The following is a 20337-nucleotide window of genomic DNA, read 5'->3' on the forward strand; positions in this document are numbered from 1 at the left end:
TATGGAGCCTCCTTAAGATTCTCTCCCTTTCCTTCCTTCTCTCCCCCCCTAAACAAAAATCTGGAATATAAATGACAATTTAGGTAGTTTAAATTATCTGAATACATTTGCATAATCTAGTTGTACAGTTTACTTGTAAAGACATAGACAAACAATAAGTATCATTGCCTAATATTTTAAAATATTATTTCTTAAAATATTAAAAGTATTTTCAAGTATTTTTTTAGAAAAAGACTGAAAAGATTTAATAATCAACTCCCAAATTTTATGCTTATTTTTCCGATCTCTATCAGTTTCCTGACATAGCTAACATAAGCAGGTAAATCTTTTCAGTAAATTGAGCAGTTGGAGACTCAAGCAAAAACCCAAGTCAAGACTCAAATGTCTTGAGGAACTCTGGCAAGTTACATATATCCCATGTTGCTCTTGGTTTCCCACCTCTTCTTTGCTTCAAACCCCCATGCAAGTTTCTTCTTTTTTTCGGGCAACCTGTGAATTTTCAGCATCCTTTTTGGCTTTTACAAAGTTGTGGCAGGCAACCATCTTGGCAATTTTTACACCAAGCTCTCTAGCTGGTTGCTGAGTTCCTCAGCCTTCTCAGTGTTCACTCTTCCACAGCCTGGTCTATGCTCTTTTCAAGGCCCGACTTGTCAATTTTTTTCTTTTAACAGGGGGGTCAAACCTATCATTGAATCCAAAATACTGAGTAAGCTCCTTCCACTGGGTTTCACTTGAGGTCTGTTCACTATGAGAATCTTCTTCATTCTTCAATTTACCTTTCCTGGAGTGTTTTCTTTTTTTCCCTCTGATTCCTGAAGTTGAGGTTTTCTGTTCAGAATGTTTTTTATGCAATTCTTGAAATTTATGCTACATATTTAAGGGAATTCCAGAGGGGCATTCTTCATATGCACTTACATTTGCCTCTACTCCAGGCTTTGGTCCCTCAGTTGGGAAATCTGAGATCTCTGTTTCTGTAATGGCCCCATCTTCTTTATATTCCTGTAAGTTAAGTCCAGAGTTCTCTAATGGGGCTTCATCTTCAGAATTCAACTCAATATCACTTTCATTTAGGCCAGGAGGTAGCAACCCACTCCACATCTTTTCTTCTGTCAGGAGCCAGCTGCCCGGCAGCCATCTTAAGACCCTGCCAACCTGAAGTATTTTTTTAAGTGCTTCAATCTCAGTTGAAGTGGCTCTCAAAGTGTGGTCTCGGATCAGCAGAATACCATTACCTCAAAATTTGTCACACGTGCAAATTCTCAGGCTCCTTTCAGACCTGAAGAATCAGAAACTCTAGGGTTAGAGCTAAAGATATATTTTTAACAAGCCCTCCAGATAGTTCTGATGCTTACTCAAGTTTGAGAACCATTGGAATAGTGGTTTTGTTATAAAGGGCATAAAGGCCTATAGGATAACTTAGTGACTATACCTGACTAATTCCAATAACCAAATTTTCAACTTTTTCTATTCTGCAACAATTTTTTGCTCTGGAAGAAATATCCTGTGAAAATTTGAAGACCAATTGAGTTGCGTCTCTGGTCATGTACCTCTCATTTTGGCAAAGGGCCAGTGCTGAGCACAATCCAGTTACTCAACTCAATTACTCCTGATTCATTTAGGCAAACTCAATTGTACTTGACTTTTTCAGGCCCGACTTGATTGTGCTTTTAAATTCCCACACTCAATTTGATTGTGCTCAAAATTTGTTGTATGCCACCTTGTAACTTGTAGATTTAAGCACATACCAAAGAGAGGTGCTTCTAGGGCAGTTTTGAAGATTGGGTTATTGGTATTTGTTGGCACTTACACCTCTGTCCCTTCTCCCTTCCTCTCTGTCCCCAAGATGGGATGCTATAGGGTGAGATATGCTCCATTGGCCCCTTACATGGACCATATTCTACCCCCCCCCCATCCTGCTATGGTTGAACTCATGGCAAAGATTTCAAAGATCCTAAGAAGATGATCCTCATTTACTATCACAAAGCAACTATGTTTAGCTATTCCTATCTTAAAAATGGGGAAAATGAGACACGGAGACAAACTTTACCAAACTTTACATTGTTTGTCAAAATCAGGATTTTTTTTTTAAGATTTCTACCTCACTGGGCTGCGCATCACACCTTCTTTCAGTTGTGCTGTGTGCTAAGTGACTAAGTCCTTCTTTGCCAAGTTTTTGAATGCATTCAATAACCCACAAGGCTGAGGGACTCGTAGTCATTTGCTACTCCCTGGGAAGTACTTATACCTGAAAGAATTTTACTGAACACTTGTCAGCAAAATCTAGTCTTGATAAAATAGATGATGATAAATGCTCTGGTTCAGCATTATTAAAACAGATGGAGGAAGTGCTGGTCATTTTGCCTGGTTGTATGGCTTCCAGGTGTCAGAATGAAAATAATGACTTTTATCACAAGACTGGTTTTGTTGGGAGATTGGAAGGTAGTGGAAGAAGAAGTGTTCTATGCTGAAAAGAGGCTCTCATGAAATTTCAGAGGACTGGGGCCTAGTTACATTCTCCTGCAGCGTTAAGGCTGAGGGTCATGAGATTCGGCTGTCCTCTTGTGGTACAAGACGTATGTCTTATTAGTGGCCCCTGTGGCCATGATTAGGCTTCTGGAGGTTCGATTAAAAAGAAGAATTTTCTAAACATACATGTTTAAACAGCTCAGAAAAAGCAAGATTGTAACCAACCACAGTTAGCCAAATGTTTCCAATAATTCATGCCAGGTGTTGATAGGGAGCAGCTGGGTAAGAAGGTGGTTACGAAACTCGGGGGATGACCTTGATTTGCTTAATTACCTCTCTGCCTGTGATGTGTACGTTTGCTAAGGTACATTTGGTGTAAGATAAGGAAATGCGTTCATTTTGTAATGGATATTTAAAGATTTGGGGGGGGAGAAGTATAGCCTTAATTGATCGTGGTTAGCTAAATACCGTAGTCGTGAAACTGCCACTACGGTCCATCTCATTTTGAAAGTGTACTTAAAGGTTTGAATATGTTTCATCTGCCTGTTTTTCAGGAAAATGTGTGATCTTTATCATTAAAGAGTATCAGCTTAGGATTGCTACTTCTTTTTTTTTTTTCTCTTCCTCCTAAGGGCTGATAAAACAGAGATAGACACTTAAATCACAATCTGTTGCCACTTACTCTTCCCATGCCCCATTCCCAAAGATTCTCTGGGCAATGACTTTTCAATATGTTCTCATTATTTTTAATGAGTGTGCAGAACATATGACGCATAATGCACGAATAGATAGGTGCCCTTGTACTGAACTTGTCAGATGTAATAAAACGTTGAAGGAGTTAAGATGTGTTTTTCTTTAAGATATTATAATTATTTAAATTAAGATGCTCAAGTACAAATCACATGCTATTCAGTTCCTGTTGCTGCCTAAATGAAGCCCCACCACTATCCCAGGTCTCTTTTTAAAAAGAATGTTTAATCACAAACATTAAAAAGACAAAAGAACATTTAATATTGTTATGTCTCTTTAAGTTTACCCTTCTTTAAGTCTGCCCTGATGGCAGGATATTCAATTATAAACGAGTTCAATTATGTTTCCTGGCCACTTATTGAGTTATGTGAAGGAATTTTATCACCTAGTCTTTCCGTAATTAATTCTTTGCATTTCTTAGAGGCTTACCGACCAAAGGAAGGATTGTTTAACAGCTTGATATGTTGTTTCAGTTTTCCCACCTTTCCTCGTTCTCTCCTTTTCCTTCCTCTCTTCTTTCTTCTGACCTATCATCCTGCCTTTCTAGAAGCAAATAACACTCAGTATGGTATCTTTCTATTACAGAATATATTTCTGCATTATGTTTCTACATTAAAATGCCCGGTGGTGATGATGAGGAAGATAATGGTACATTACATTAACTTACATTAAAATGCCAGGTGGTGATGAAGATGGAGGTAATGGTAGGAGAATGGAGAAAAATATCCCCAAGAACAACAAAGCCTCCCCTTGATGGTCATTATTTCATAAATATTGGAGTCTGTTGCTCCTGGCATATGGAACTGTTGACCTTATCACCCTGCAGGGGAGTTACAGACTTTCAGCGTAACTTGAAAGAGCTCACCTTCTCCCTCCTCTCCTTCCCAGAAGCTACATGTTTCATCTGTAGACCCTTGACTTCCCACTGGAGGGGAAAAACACACAGAAACAAACAAGCAAAAGACAAAAAACAAACTCCAAAATGGCAAAACACAAAAAAAACCCAACCAAAACATCTTACCTGTTACTTGCTTGCATTCCATCTCCCTGAGACCAAATATTTCTCTTCTTTGATACTCAGAGACTGGTATCCAGGAGAATTGTCAGCCCTCTACTGCCCTCTATTTCTGGGTCCATATTGATGATGAAAGGACTCAATTGTTCAGCAAATACTGAACACCTATTCCCAGTTTAGCTGATCAGATATTTAGTAAACGTTTATTTGTGCTAGAGTTGCGCCACATACTGTGTACTCTAAAATGTATTAAGACATGATCCCTGAACTCCAAGAACTTATAGACAATGCTGAGTGTCATTAGAGACACAAAAAATATGGCACACTACCTTCTGTGGGGAAAGCGGTTGGGAGGGGAAGAGTTGTACACATATTTTTTTTAGTTGCATGAATTGAAGGAATAAGCTAAGAGGTTAATAGTGAACCAGAAGTTATATAAAATGAAGAAATCAATAAGGACTTTAAAATTATGAAAAATTTCATTAATGAGATGGGATTCTCTTTGGGCCATGGATAGATTCAAAGAAGCAAGGAAAGTAGGAAGTCCAGGGATATGGAAAAGCATGAGCCAATGGCAGGAAGGAAGACTGAGGAAAAGGGAGGAGTAGAGGAGAGGAACATTTTGGTCATAGTGATAATACTGTTGGCCACTTATGCTATCATGTGAGCAAAATTTGTATGTCTATAACCAGACTATTTCCAAGGATAATATAGAAATCCATCAAATTTAAGATCCATTTGACGCCTTCTTTTATAAAGTCTGTGTTCATAAGTTCCCTAAGTTCTGGGTTTAGGTTTATTCCTGAGGCTTGCATTCAACTGGAGCATCTGCAAGGCGGGAAGGTTCAAGATGGTCTCATTACATGGCTGTCACTTGGTTCTGGCTGTTGAGTGGGGCACCTTGATTCCAGTTAATGTGTCTTTTCATCCTCTAGAAAGCTAGTCCAGCTTCCTTACAGGACATTTCAGAACAACAAAAATAGAAGATGCAGGGGCTCTTAAGTTCTAGCCTTGCAGGTTGCACAGTGTTACTTCTGCTTCATTCTTTTTGTCAAAGGAAGTCACAATGCCCATTAGGATTCAGGGGATGGGTAGATAGATGCCATGACTGCCTGGAAAGAGCAGTGGAGTCACACTTCCAGGAGGCATAACTCACTGGGGCTAATATTGTTACAATCTCTCACATTCAGTTAGGAAAGCTGAAGAGAACACTGCTCTATAGCAGAATGAGTATTGGTCAGGGATGTGAGATGCCCATTATTGACCCAGGACCGCCACTCTAGATGTTCAAGTTTAGAAAAGTCATTTAACTTCTTGGGTCTTATCTTTCTTAATTCCATTCATGAAGAGCTTATTGAGTTCTTTTTTGATGAAAATATGGTGTGAGAGAAGCCAGAGTAGAGAACACTTGCCCTTTTCCCTAACTTTGTTGTTCAGCAATATTTTTCATCATGACACTCTTGCTAAACATAAACTCCTGTCCCTCTTCGTGTGACTTTTCTTCCCAGCCCATGTAGATTTACCTTTCTACAGTAGATACCCACAATCTTGATCGGGGACTTGGGAATAAGAGCTGGATTATGGAGATAGTGATAAACTAATAAATACTAAAATTATCAAAATAAAAAAATTGACAGTAAACAGGGAGAAGAGTTCCCTTATCTACAAAACGAGGAGATTGAACTAATTGGTCTCTTAGACCGCTTCCTACAGCAAAATATTATTCTCTGAATTTCTGTGCATCAAATTTTGGCATGATGCTCAATACAGATAGCATCTGAATTATGAATGATCTCTCTGTATATGAATGGGCTGCGGGAGTGTGCCTCTGAGCATTTGTTTGTTCTACAGTTCAGAATGCCTCAGGAGCATTTGACGTAAAGAGTGACTTCTCTTAAGTAAATGTAGAATAATATACTGCCAGCAGAGATCTCCCTCATGGCCACCTTTTTGACCCCTTGCCATTGTGGTTCTTGTTGCTATAGTAGTTAATACACACAGGTGTAGCCCTTCCTGCAATCTTCTGATGCCATCACGGCTGTGGGTACCATAAAAGACTTCACTCCTGTAGTTAACTCGGAAGGAAATGTGTTCCTTCTTTCCAATATTGGAAGTTTCGGTGCATTTTCCCATAAGATGTTTTTAAATATAACCCATCTGATAGAATGTAAATTATTACATAGTGTTATGCTCTGGAGATACTGTGCAGTGAATAAACCCCGTTGGCTCTTTGCAACCCAGGCACAATTTATCAGTATTCCTTTTGACAGAGAGAGAGGAAAAATTCACGTTATAAGAAGCAGGTTTACAAACAAACTTAAATACACGCTTAAAAACTTAAATACAAACTTAAAAAACTTAATGTGTTTTTTAAGTAGAAATTGTCTCGTCTGTCCCTACCATCATAGTTTATTTAAAGCTCATTTCCATTACACATGAAGAAAAGTGAATGAATTGCAAACACTTCATTAAGGTTTTGGCCATCCTTAATGCAATAAAAAATCTCTGGGTTCTGAATTCTTCAATTTGAAAAATAGGATTGTGTCAGCACTAGCAACTTGTTGAAAACTTGGCAGATACTTTCAATGTAATTATTAATGCGAGCCACCTCAATTCCTCTTTGGTATGAGACAGATTGTAAATAAATTATATAAATAAATATTAATGCAATTATTAACTTGATAATTTTATGTGCTGTGTAGGCATACAAGAAAATTAAAGATGAAGGCTGCTGAACTTGTGTTTGAGGATATACATAACAGTGACTTATTCCCCATATCATGAAGAGATGGAAGTACACTAGATCGAACCTTGTCTTCAGCTACATAACGGAGTATGACCGTAAAAAAAAAAAAATATGTAATTTCTCATAGTGGTTAAGTTAATAACATGTCACTATAATTTGTGTACTTCTGAAACAGAAACCAAATCGTGTGGGTCCTAGTTGGAAAGAAAGTAGAGGCACATAGCTACGAACAAGCTAGTGGCTTACTTTTCGAAAAGCCCAGCATTTGCTGTCAGATAGTAGTTCAGAGGTTCCTCTTTAACCTGTAGGGTTTCTTACAGAAAAGAATAGCAATAGCACGTAAATGTCTGACTTCCTTCACAACCCTTTGAAAATGTAACCCGAGGATGGCGTTGCCTCTCACCCCTCAGCGTCCAATAGCTCTCAAGGGAGTTGGCAGGTCTTATCAGACTGGAGCAGCCAGACAAGGGCAGCCAGCACATTGAGAGGCCAGGGCAGTGTGATGGTCAAGGCCATTGGGCAGGTAGTGAAAGGCCTCTCGCGGTGTTAAACAAATGTGGTTTCCTTCCTGGCTTCCGCAGGAGCTAATTTTGTTTTTCACTTCTCTTTTGGCATCAGAACAATAAGGACTCATAAGGCCATTCTGCCTGTGAGGAGATGTGCATTAGATTATCATAAATCCACAGATAAAAAGTACAGTGGTCAATGAGACCAGGCGTTCCTGGATGAAATAAAAGGTTTAATTGAAAGTACTGTCCCAGGGGAAACATGATTGAGCATGGTATTGAGTAGACATTAATTACCTCAGACCAGAGAGTGAAGAAAGTGGAAGGAAGACCATTCCATTTATTTTAGGTTCCCAAATCTGCTTTCCTTTAAGAGAAGGTGGGGAGATTATTTGAGTAGACTGCTAGGAGGGAAAAAGTGAATTTTTGCTCATACATGATGTTCTTAGAACACCATTCATGTTTTTTGAGGAAGCTGCAGCTGAATTTTCTGCTAATATAGATATTTTTGTTGGAAGTTAGAGATTGAGGCAGAGCACAACGTGTCCTGATAGGCTGAAGAATGGTTAAAATTGATATATTCCTATTCTGTCGTTATAACATATTAGTAAATAAATTGCATTTATTCATAATTCTAGAATTTTTTTATTCTTTATGTTTCTCAGCTTGTTTTTTTAGGAGGTTGGGTTTCCATTCCCTAGTGTAACAGAAAAAAAAAAAAAAAGTTGAAGAGGCATCTGAACATACGGTCCCCATTAAACACTAGACGGCTTGCTTTCTATCACTAAAATATGGCTGCCTTTATAAATCATGCATGTTTGTTTAGCCAATGCCCTACTTTTGATGTGGCTAAAATAATGGGATGAACTCTACATCGACAAGAGACAAAGCCTAGGATCAAGGACTGCCTTAACAAGAAAGTAATTGGTCAGGTGTCTCTTCTAGCAGTCATTAACATATTTGAATTATGACTTTGAATCTTCCTTCGGGTCAAATAGCATATAAAAAATATTCTGGATTACCCATGACTAATATGCAATGGATTTGAAAGGCAAAGACAGGGAGATACCAGATACATTGAGAGTGTTTGATTTGGTGTTTGTACACAATGCTGCCCAATTTAGTAAAACAAACAAACAAAAACTGTCGAAGCAACTTTTGGTTTATTTGCTTTTCAGTTTTATTTAGAGTAAGTGAAGTCACTCAGTAAGTGAATTTAAACTTCTAACCCAATTGTTTAGGAGTTGATAGAGACACGATCTTTGTTTTAAATGTGAAAAATTGCTTTTTTTAGGGTTAATTTGAACAGAGTAGTTGCCAAATAACACCAGCTGTCATAATAAAGTAGAAGTGAATGACAGATTTACTCCACCCCATATCAAAACTCAAGAGCGGATATGGTGATCAGATGAGCCAAAATAAATGTGAGTTCTTAGAAACATTTGTGAGCTATTTTCTTGCATAGCTCAGCCCTTCATAGGCATCAGTATGGCAACAGGTCATGATTCAGCTTATTAGCATTGTAGAAAATGAGGAACGGGAATTTGTTGCTGTATGTATCCTAAATCCACTACCCAATATTCCAAAATCCCATTTGATGACGGTGGTCATGGTGATAGTGGAACTTACTTAGCAGTTTTTAAAATAATTTTTAATATTAATTAACTGTGGTCCATATTGAACTACAATGGGAGAATTAACTGATCCAACACTTATCAGCAGTGCTCTTAGGAGGAATAGCAAAAGTGATGAGAATCATAAGAATGGGAAAAAGAAAGTAAAGTGGAATTCAGAGGAGGGCAAATTGTTTTCTCACTGGTAAAATCAGGGAAGGAACAAGTGGCTTATATTCTGAGACACAAAATCAGGGTGTTTGGAGATATTAAGTAAAGAGTCTCTTATTCCATTATACCTTCACTGCAAAATTTCTTTTGAGGTGAAAATAATTTCTGTATTTGATATATACACACATACATGTAAAATAAAGCTTTTTTTTTCTTATGCTTGACTTCAATATCATAAAAATTGTAGGTCTGTACTATCAGGAAAATGCTTGACTAAAATGATTCATTCACTCACTGTACTTAGGTGAGTCTTCCTTTTTCACGTATCAGCAAGTAAAAATGGAGTTGTGATGGACTAATTAAAAAAAAATTCCTTAGGCATGAGATAGTCCTTGTTTAGTCTTTGATGCATACTTGACTTTGTTGGAAAATGAAGATCCATTAGTTCAGGGAAGAAAGAAATCCTGCTCAACCTACATCTAGGGAAATACTGGTTGGAAGTGTGCTGAACTTTTAAACTTCTTGTAATTACACACTGAATTTACAGGAATTAAGGCCATAGAAATTGCTCCCTTACCCTTGTCCTGCTTTCACATATATATAAAAACAGCAAGGGAGAGGATCATTTGGAAGATGAATACTGAAGAAGAATAACATAAAGTGAAAGGCGGTATTCAGTAACCTAAGCCATTTATTTAGGACTCTAGAGCCACCTGAACAGTCCCTTTTAAGAACCTAGCAGGAACAATGCAGAGATGCAGGGGCAGGAATCTTCCCAGATCTAGGATACAGATTTCCTCTACCTTGGGAAAATCACACACACATAGAAGCCACTCTCAAGTACAGACTATAGGATGGTGTCTTAGTCCATTTGGGCTGCTGTAACAATACTGAAGGTTGGGTGGCTTATAAACAAGGGGAACTTATTTTTCACAGCTCTAGAGGTTGAAAGCCCAAGATCAGGGTGCCAGCATGACCAGGTAAGGGCTGTCTTCTGCATCACAGATTTCTCGTTGTATCCTTATATGATGACAATGTCTAGGGAGCTCTTTATAAAGGCATTAATCCCATTCATGAGGATTCCACCCCCATGACATAATTGCCTTCCAAAGGCCCCACCTCTAAATGCCATCACCATGGGGATTAAGATTTCAACATATGAATTTGGGGGGACACCAACATTCAGATGATAACAGATGAATGAATATATGTGTCAGTAGAAAATGTGATACCAAAGGAAAGGAAAGATATGATTAAAAGAAATAAAAACCCTATGATATATTATTAACCCTTGGTATCTCCCATATATAAAATATATATATATATATCACTCAGTTGGAGGATGGGATTATTGATCTCAATTCACTTCCAAATAGTAGCATTATATATCCATCCTCTTGTCATAGTCTCATTATGTGTTTGTGGATAGTTCTTTTCCAAGTGCAGCCTGTGGATTTGGCCATGCGAATTCATTTGGCCAATTAGATGTTAGTGGATGTTTTGTGAACAAAGGCTTTAAAGATACTTTCATATTTGCATTCCTGTCTTTCAGCATGTGAGAAACATGTTTCAGATATCCAGTGGTCTAAGGAAGATGCTAGATACATGGAGCAGACATGTATGTGCCCCACACTTTGAAGGCAAACCTACTTGAGTCTAGCCTAGGTCATGCAAACCCCAGTCAACCTGCAGATATGTGAGCCTTATTGTTCGTATCCCAATTTGGCATGATTTGTTATGCAACATTTTTATGACAGCAACTGACTGATACACTTTTCCCCATTAATTAACTCTGGGTAGGTTTCCTTTCTCCCCAATTTGCTTGTCGTAGTGGGAATAGGGAAGATATATCCACATTTTACTTTTGATGGATTTTTCATACTCTACAGAACATAAATGACTTCTTATTTTGAAGTCAGTTTTATCTGAAAATTAATTTTAATAGCATAATTGATTTAATTAAGATAAAATGCAAATTATATGCCTTCATCTACATATATAAAGGGCATATTACATATGTGGTAAGAACATTCTCATTACAATAGTAAACATAACATGTACTGTGAATTTAAAATGGTTGCTACCCACTGAGATTTCTCAATCTCTATTTGGAATTTAGGATTATTTATCATGGATTGTGTTCTAAAGGGGATTGGTTTCCAGCTGGAGTCTCATTAGGTACAACTCAAACATCAGATGAAGGATAGAGTTAAAATGGCTATATTTTCATCATTTCCTTTTTTAAAGCCTTCACCAACAAACAAATTACCCCCTCCTCCAGCCCCCACAAAAATACTACTTTCTTGAGTCCGTGGTAGTACTGTTACTACATTGTAGCATAATTTAATAAACACGACTCTGCCCTTCAGAGTTCTGTGCCTCAAAGTGAAAGAACATTTATTGGGTCTTCTGGAGAAAATGAAGGTATTGGAGACATAATCCCTGCCTTTAGAATTCTTGAGTTGGGAAGAAAATTATATTATCTTTACTAAAAGAATTGTTGTGCCCTAAATAATGACACACATACTCAGAATGATGGGTGTTAGATAGAACATTTTTATACTTTTACTCTAGTGGCTAGATATCTTAATCTGTGACTTCCTAAGATCCCAGTGAAAATAACTGTAATCCATTGTCTTTATATTATCTGCAGAAATCTCCCAATCCAAAACTAAAAACTAAAAATAAAAATAAATTAATTTCTCATAAAGAAACTAAATGTCATTTTTTTTTCCCCTTTATGGAATAAGGGCTCCAGAATGTACTTGCTGTTCTATGTCTTTGGAAGCCTGGCCTGAGTCTGTACTTTCCTTCTATGATACTCTTTTATCGATGATGCGAGTTATGACATATGGCATGTACACAGAAGCGTGACACAGAAGTAATGGAACTGGAAACTTAACCGTGAGGCTGTGTGGTATCTCTAGGACATTGTTCATGACCTACAAGATTTCTTCTCTCTTGAGCCTTCTCTGTTCCCCGCTCCATTCCTTTCTACCTTGACCTCCCCTGTGTTCTCTAAAGCAACATGTCTTTAAGTGTAGGGGGGAATACTTTTCCTCTAATATGCTTCATGCAAAGGTGTTTTTCGTGATCAAGTGAAATTAGGGAATATGTATTAACCTCTTAAAAGCAGTGAGAAGTCCTAAAATAAACCTTTTCCCTAGAATTTTTCATAATAGAAACTACTGGGGTATTTGTCCTCACATGCAAAGACTGCGACCCTGTGTTCTAGACCTTACATGGATCCAAGTCTTAGAAGGAACCAATTTGGCTGGCATAGTTGGTTTCTAAAACCCTCTCTAATTGGGCATGGCCTTGGGCCAGACCCCTGCAGCAATCATGAGCCACCTATGGACTGACAGTCGTGGGGTCGGAGGGCACCTCCAATTCAGTGAGTTGCTACCCCTTCCTGAACAGTGACAGGCTGTGTGTGGAACAGGCACCATAATTGGTGTGCTCATTTCCATGAAGTGCTCTGTATTTTTTATTTATGTTCAGCTTTTGTCCTGGATAGTTGAGTTGTCTTTTAAAGCTGTTAAATGCAGGTAGCTTGGCAGACAGAGTATTTGGGATGGCAAAGATATTGGAAGTATTTCACCTAGGACTCCAGCTTTTCAAATAGGTCTGTTCCTCTAAGAATCAGGCCCTCTATGCTTCCTTTTTAGAGTATTATATTATTACAATCGTACTGTTTGTTCTTAAATCTTATATAAAAGCATGTATTCTTGTATTTTAAACACTGAATGATTGTCTATAAAAGGTTTAAGACATTTTAATCAGGTTTCTGTAGTTCACTTTTAATGGGAAGGAATAAACACAAAACAAAAAGGACCTATTTCTTCCCCATATAAACAAAGCAGTTTCTAGTTTTATAAAGAATCCATGCTGCCTGAATTGTAATATATTCATTTATACTACTTTTCATGACACAATATATTATATTCATTTCTTCCATGTTTATCAGAAAAAGGAAAAAACAGTGTTTTTTGCCAGTGTTACTAAACTATGGAATTTGCTGATCTTTCAAGTATATATACCATAAGTAGGAGAAGAAAAAGGATAGCTATAGGAATCTTAACTTTGACTTACTTCTGTTAGTTTTAATCTCTTAGTATTACATTAAAGCATTTTTATATTGAGCAGACAATGAAGAATGGACATTTATTTTGGACATTTGTTTCCTGGTATTAGATTAATCTTTGACTTAAAGGAAATTTTGATAAGTGCAGTCAGAAGTCAGCTCTTATGTTCAGTAGGTTCTTTCCTCATCCTTTCCAGAGAATGGATATCAAAAAACATGAAAAAAGTGTCTCAATTACAGACATTTTGTAGGATTTTCTTCATTCGGGTCTTTGGTTATAAAGTACTTGAACATAGATGAATATTTACTTAAGGACATCACATAAGGAGGACATATATTTACTATATTGATAATCGAGCTACCGATAAGAAACCTACATTTAAGAAGTTTCCCCCATTGATTGGGTTAATTATCAACAACCTACAGTATGACTCAGAAGATTTTTAAATTATCTGCAGTATGACCTCTGACTCTTTCTTCTGATTTGTCTATATTGCCCAGAAGGCGAAAGACTTTAAAAAATAATCTGTCCACTTATAAATCACCCAGGGTTCTGCTGATTTCATTTATATATTAGCAACAGTTGGGGGGGAAAGTCTTTTACCTTTATTAAGATAATCATCCTTGGATCGCCATTTACCTTTGCATGTGCCTGCTCATCTCCTGCTGTGTTTTCTTTACTCTCTGAAAAGTATAATCTAAAATAGAATGCCTCCCAGCTGCTGGAAGGAGCGTCTTATCCCTACTCAAGGGTGATATTCACATTCTGAATTTTATGTAATCCAATTGACCAAAACCTTTTCATGCTTATAATAGCTACCCATACTTTTTTAGAAAATGTTAAAAATTCAGAAAATTACGTGTCTTGCAGGTATCTTATCCTTTCATTGTAATGAAAATTTATTTAGCTATAACAAAAGTTTTATCACCTCAAATTCCTTAGAATTTACTTAGGCAAAAGTTAATAGTGCTTAAGCTTATTATAAAATACCCTGGCAGAATTGCCAGGTATGGCTTTTGCTTTATATAAAATATATATATATGCTTTATATAAATATATATATATGCTTTATATAAAATATATATATATGCTTTATATAATATATATATATTCATTTTTTTTTCCCTTAAAGCCCTCTTGTTTGAGTTTTGGTAATTGACAAAATGATTGCATGTAAATCATAACTCTTGCATAAAGTAAGCTCACAACACAGACTAATTACACATTTGGGAGGCAAGGCAAAGACATCCAGAGCTTGCTTGTGCTGAGCCAAGAGCACAGCATTTAATGAAATGAGAGCCATAAAAGGTTCAGCATGGATGCTTTCAGGTCTGACCTAGGCTTCTGAGAAATTGAACACTGGCCCTACAGACCGGTGGATTCCCCTGGAGTTTGGAAGGCTGGGTTATTACTATACTTGCATGTGTGAATCAAGTACTGCTTTGCACTAAAGAACATTTCTGATTCCAGAGATGGCCCTATTTGGAATACTCTTAAGCAAATAATATAGATGCCTAGCAAGTCATCTTCTACCTCCCTTTCCTCTTCTCACACTGAGTAATTACTTTTGATTTTTTTTTTTTGTCTTTTTTTAAGTTAACATATAATGTATTATTTGTTTCAGGGGTAAAGGTCTGTGATTCATCAGTCTTACACAATTCACAGCACTCACCATAGTACATACCCTCCCCAGTGTCCACCCAGCCACCCCATCCTGCCACCCCCCTCCACTCCAGCAACCTTCACTTTGTTTCCTGGGATTAAGAGTCTCTTATGGTTTGTGTCCCTCTCTGGTTTCATCTTGTTTCATTTTTCCCTCCCATCCCCTATGATCCTCTGTCTTGTTTCTCAAATTCCTCATATCAGTGAGGTCATATGATACTTGTTTTTCTCTGATTGACTTATTTCACTTAGCATAATACCCTCCAGTTCCATCCACGTCATTGCAAATGGCAAGATTTCATTCCTTTTGATGGCTGCATAATATTCCATTGTATATATATACACCACATCTTCTTTATCCATTCATCTGTTGATGGACATCTAGGCTCCTTCCATAGTTTGGCTATTGTGGACATTGCTGCTATAAACATTGGGGTGCACGTGCCCCTTCAGATCACTACATTTGTGTCTTTGCCATAAATACCCAGTAGTGCAGCTGCTGGGTTGTAGGATAGCTCTATTTTCAACTTTTTGAGGATCCTCCTTACTGTTTTCCAGAGTGGCTGCACCAGCTTGCATTCCCACCAACAGTGTAGGAGGGTTCCCCTTTCTCCGCATCCTCGCCAACATCTGTCGTTTCCTGACTTGTTCATTTTAGCCATTCTGACTGATGTGATTTGTATTTCCCTGATGCCCAGTGATGTTGAGCACTTTTTCATGTGTCTGTTGGCCATTTGGATGTCTTCTTTGCAGAAATGTCTGTTCATGTCTTCTGCCCATTTCTTGATTGGATTATTTGTTCTTTGGGTGTTGAGTTTGATAAGTTCTTTATACATTTTGGATACTAGCCCTTTATCTGACATGTCATTTGCAAATATCTTCTCCCATTCTGTTGGTTATCTTTTGGTTTGGTTGATTGTTCCCTTTGCTGTGCAAAAGCTTTTTATCTTGATGAAGTCCCAATAGTTCATTTTTGCCCTTGCTTCCCTGGCCTTTGGTGATGTGTTTAGGAAGAAGTTGCTACAGCTGAAGTCAAAGAGGTTGCTGCCTGTGTTCTCCTCTAGGATTTTGTTGGATTCCTGTCTGCCATTTAGGTCTTTCATCCATTTTGAGTATATTTGTGTGTGGTGTAAGGAAATGGTCCAGTTTCATTCTTCTGCATGTGGCTGTCCAATTTTTCCAACACCATTTGTTGAAGAGACTGTCTTTTTTCCATTGCACATTCTTTCCTGCTTTGTCAAAGATTAGTTGACCATAGAGTTGAGGGTCCATTTCTGGGCTCTCTATTCTGTTCCATTGATCTATGTGTCTGTTCTTGTTCTTGTGCCAGTACCATACTGTGTTGATGATCACAGCTTTGTAATAGAGCTGGAAGTCCGGAATTGTGATGCCACCAGCTTTGTTTTTCTTTTTCAACATTCCTCTGGCTATTCGGGGTCTTTTCTGGTTCCACACAAATTTTAGGATTATTTGTTCCATTTCTTTGAAAAAAGTGAATGGTATTTTGATAGGGATTGCATTAAATGTGTAGATTGCTCTAGGTAGCATAGACATTTTCACAGTATTTGTTCGTCCAGTCCATGAGCATGGAACGTTTTTCCATTTCTTTGTGTCTTCCTCAATTTCTTTCATGAGTATTCTATAGTTTTCAGAGTACAGATTCTTTGCCTATTTGGTTAGATTTATTCCTAGATATCTTAAGGGTTTGGGTACAATTGTAAATGGGATCGACTCCTTAATTTCTCTTTCTTCTGTCTTATTGTTGGTGTATAGAAATGTAACTGATTTCTGTGCATTGATTTTATATCCTGCAACTTTACTGAATTCTGTATGAGTTCTAGCAGTTTTGGGGTGGAGTATTTTGGGTTTTCCACATACAGTATCATATCATCTGTAAAAAGTGAGAGTTTCACTTCTTCTTTGCCGATTCGGATGCCTTTTATTTCTTTTTATTGTCTGATTGCTGAGGCTAGGCCTTCTAGTACTATGTTGAATAGCAGTGGTGATAGTGGACATCCCTGCCATGTTCCTGACCTTAGGGGAAAAGCTCTCAGTTTTTCCCTATTGAGAATGATATTTGCTGTGGTTTTTTCATAGATGGCTTTTATGATATTGACGTATGTACCCTCTATCCCTACACTGTGAAGAGTTTTGATCAAGAAAGGATGCTGTACTTTGTCAAATGCTTTTTCTGCATCTATTGAGAGGATCATATGGTTCTTGTTCTTTCTTTTATTAATGTCGTGTATCACGTTGATTGATGTGTGGATATTGAACCAACCTTGCAGCCCAGGAATAAATCCTACTTGGTCATGCTGAATAATCCTTTTAATGTACTGTTGGATCCTATTGGCTAGTATTTTGGTGAGAATTTTTGCATCCATGTTCATCAGGGATATTGCTCTGTAATTCTCCTTTTTGATGGGGTCTTGTCTGGTTTTGGGACCAAGGTAATGCTGGCCTCATAAAATGAGTTTGGAAGTTTTCCTTCCATTTCTATTTTTTGGAACAGTTTCAGAAGAATAGGTATTAATTCTTCTTTAAACGTTTGGTAGAATTCCCCTGGGAAGCCATCTGGCCCTGGGCTCTTGTTTGTTGGGAGATTTTTGATGACTGCTTCAATTTCCTTACTGGTTACGGGTCTGTTCAGGTTTTCTATTTCTTCCTGGTTCAGTTTTGGTAGTTTATACATCTCTAGAAATGCACCCATTTCTTCCAGATTATCTAATTTGCTGGCATATACTTGCTTATAATATGTTCTTATAATTGTTTGTATTTCTTTGGTGTTGGTTGTGATCTGTCCTCTTTCATTCATGATTTTATTTATTTGGGTCATTTCTCTTTTCTTTTTGATAAGTCTGGCCAGGGGTTTATCAATCTTGTTAATTCTTTCAAAGAACCAGCTCCTAGTTTCGTTGATCTGTTCTACTGTTCTTTTGGTTTCTATTTCATTGATTTCTGCTCTGATCTTTATTATTGCTCTTCTCCTGGTGGGCTTAGGCTTTATTTGCTGTTCTTTCTCCAGCTCCTTCAGGTGTAGGGTTAGGTTGTGTATTTGAGACCTTTCTTGTTTCTTGAGAAAGGCTTGTATTGCTATGTACTTTCCTCTTAGGACCGCCTGTGCTTCATCCCAAAGATTTTGAAAAGTTGTGTTTTCATTTTCATTTGTTTCCATGAAGTTTTTTAATTCTTCTTTAATTTCCTGGTTGACCCATTCATTCTTTAGTAGGATGCTCTTTAACCTCCATGTATTTGAGTTCTTTCAACTTTCTTCTTTTGATTGAGTTCTAGTTTCAAAGTGCTGTGGTCTGAAAATATGCAGGGAATGATCCTAATCTTTGGTACCAGTTGAAACCTGATTTGTGACTCAGGATGAGATCTAGTCTGGAGAATGTTCCATGGGTACTAGAGAAGAATGTGTATTCTGTTGCTTTGGGATGGAATATTCTGAATATATCTGTGAAGTCCATCTGGTCCAGTGTGTCATTTAAAGCCTTTATTTCCTTGTTGATCTTTTGCTTAGATGATCCATCCATTTCAGTGAGGGGGTGTGTTACAGTCCCTTACTATTATTGTATTATTGTCGATGTGTTTCTTTTATTTTGTTATTAACTGGCTTGTATAACTGGCTGCTCCCATGTTAGGGGCATAGATATTTACAACTGTTAGATCTTCTTGTTGGATAGACCCTTTAACTATGATGTAGTGTCCTTCCTCATCTCTTATTATAGTCTTTGGTTTAAAATCTAATTTGTCTGATATAAGGATTGCCACCCCAGCTTTCTTTTGGTGTCCATTAGCATGGTAAATGGTTTTCCACCCCCTCACTTTCAATCTGGAGGTGTCTTTGGGTCTAAAATGAGTCTCTTGCAGACAGCATATCGATGGGTCTTGTTTTTTTTATCCAATCTGATAGCCTGTGTCTTTTGATTGGGGCATTTAGCCCATTTACATTCAGGGTAACTATTGAAAGATATGAATTTAGTGCCATTGTATTGCCTGTAAGGTGACTGTTACAGTATATTGTCTATGTTACTTTTAGGTTCTTTCTTTGCTTAGACGACCCCTTTCAATATTTCTTGTAGGGCTAGTTTGGTGTTCACAAATTCTTTTAGTTTTTGTTTGTCCTGGAAGCTTTTGATCTCTCCTTCTATTTTCAATGACAGCCTAGCTGGATATAGTATTCTTGGCTGCATATTTTTCTGGTTTAGTGCTCTGAGTATATCATGCCAGTCCTTTCTGGCCTTCCAGGTCTCAGTGGATAGGTCTGCTGCCAATCTAATGTTTCTACCATTGTAGGTTACAGACCTTTTGTCCTGAGCTGTTTTCAGGATTTTTCTCTTTGTCTCTGAGACTAGTGAGTTTTACTTTAGATGTCGGGGGGTTGACCTATTTTTACTGATTTTGAGGGGTTTCTCTGTGCCTCCTGGATTTTGATGCCTGTTTCGTGCCCCAAATTAGGGAAGTTCTCTGCTATAATTTGCTCCAATATAACTTCTGCCCCTTTCTCTGTTTCTTCTTCTGGGATCCCAATTATTCTAATGTTGTTTTGCTTTATGGTATCACTTATCTCTCGAATTCTCCCCTCATGATCCAGTAGTTGTTTATCTCTCTTTTTCTTAGCTTCTTTATTCTCCATGATATTTGTTTGATAAAAATGGTTAGTATATCTCTCAAGGTCCAACTATGTAGATTCCTCTGTTTCTTTTTTCCTATTCTTAAATTCGACTCTCCCTTTCCAGATAATTCTGTGAATGAAACAGAAAGGCCCTCGCATATTGTACAGTACACTTTTTGCCAATTATCTCTATGTAGACTGGCCACTTCATATAACAATGTTGCATACATACGAGATGCTTGATAAAAATTTGTTGGATCACTATGTTTTGCAAAGAGTGACTCTTGTCACTCAGGCCAGAATGGGCCAATCTCATTTCTTTATTCCAGCTCTAACAGGTTATTCATTGTGCTTGGGAATAGAGATAGTATTACAGAGAACAAAGTGAGGGAATGGAAAAATAGGGAAAGACATAACTGGATGGGAGGGATAAGGTAAAATATATTTAATTATGATAACAGAACAGCAGCTGTAAGAACTTGAAGAAAATTTGTATAAAAGAGATTAAAGGATTAATTAAGGCTAGGGGTGGTTAGGATAAAACATTAAAATGACTTATAAAAATTAGGATAAGTCAGTTAACATTTTGCTCACCATTTGGTTTTGCATTTCATTTATTTTTTTATTTAATAAAAACAATATATATATATGTATATACATATATATCTAATTTTACTTATACCTGTTAACAATTTACTCTCCATT

The 20337-nt window shown here is 37.4% G+C and overlaps 1 protein-coding gene and 1 pseudogene across 4 annotated transcripts in view; one reads left to right on the top strand and one right to left on the bottom strand.

The window, feature by feature from the left end:
* PARD3B (par-3 family cell polarity regulator beta) overlaps positions 1-20337 on the top strand; it is a 995854-nt gene that overhangs the window by 559172 nt on the left and 416345 nt on the right. The gene's annotated exons all lie outside the window — the stretch shown is intronic.
* Positions 219-1098, bottom strand: LOC118523988 (protein FAM204A pseudogene; annotated as a pseudogene).

This window comes from Halichoerus grypus, chromosome 4 (assembly GCF_964656455.1).
Source record: "Halichoerus grypus chromosome 4, mHalGry1.hap1.1, whole genome shotgun sequence".
Classification (NCBI taxonomy): Eukaryota; Metazoa; Chordata; class Mammalia; order Carnivora; family Phocidae; genus Halichoerus; species Halichoerus grypus.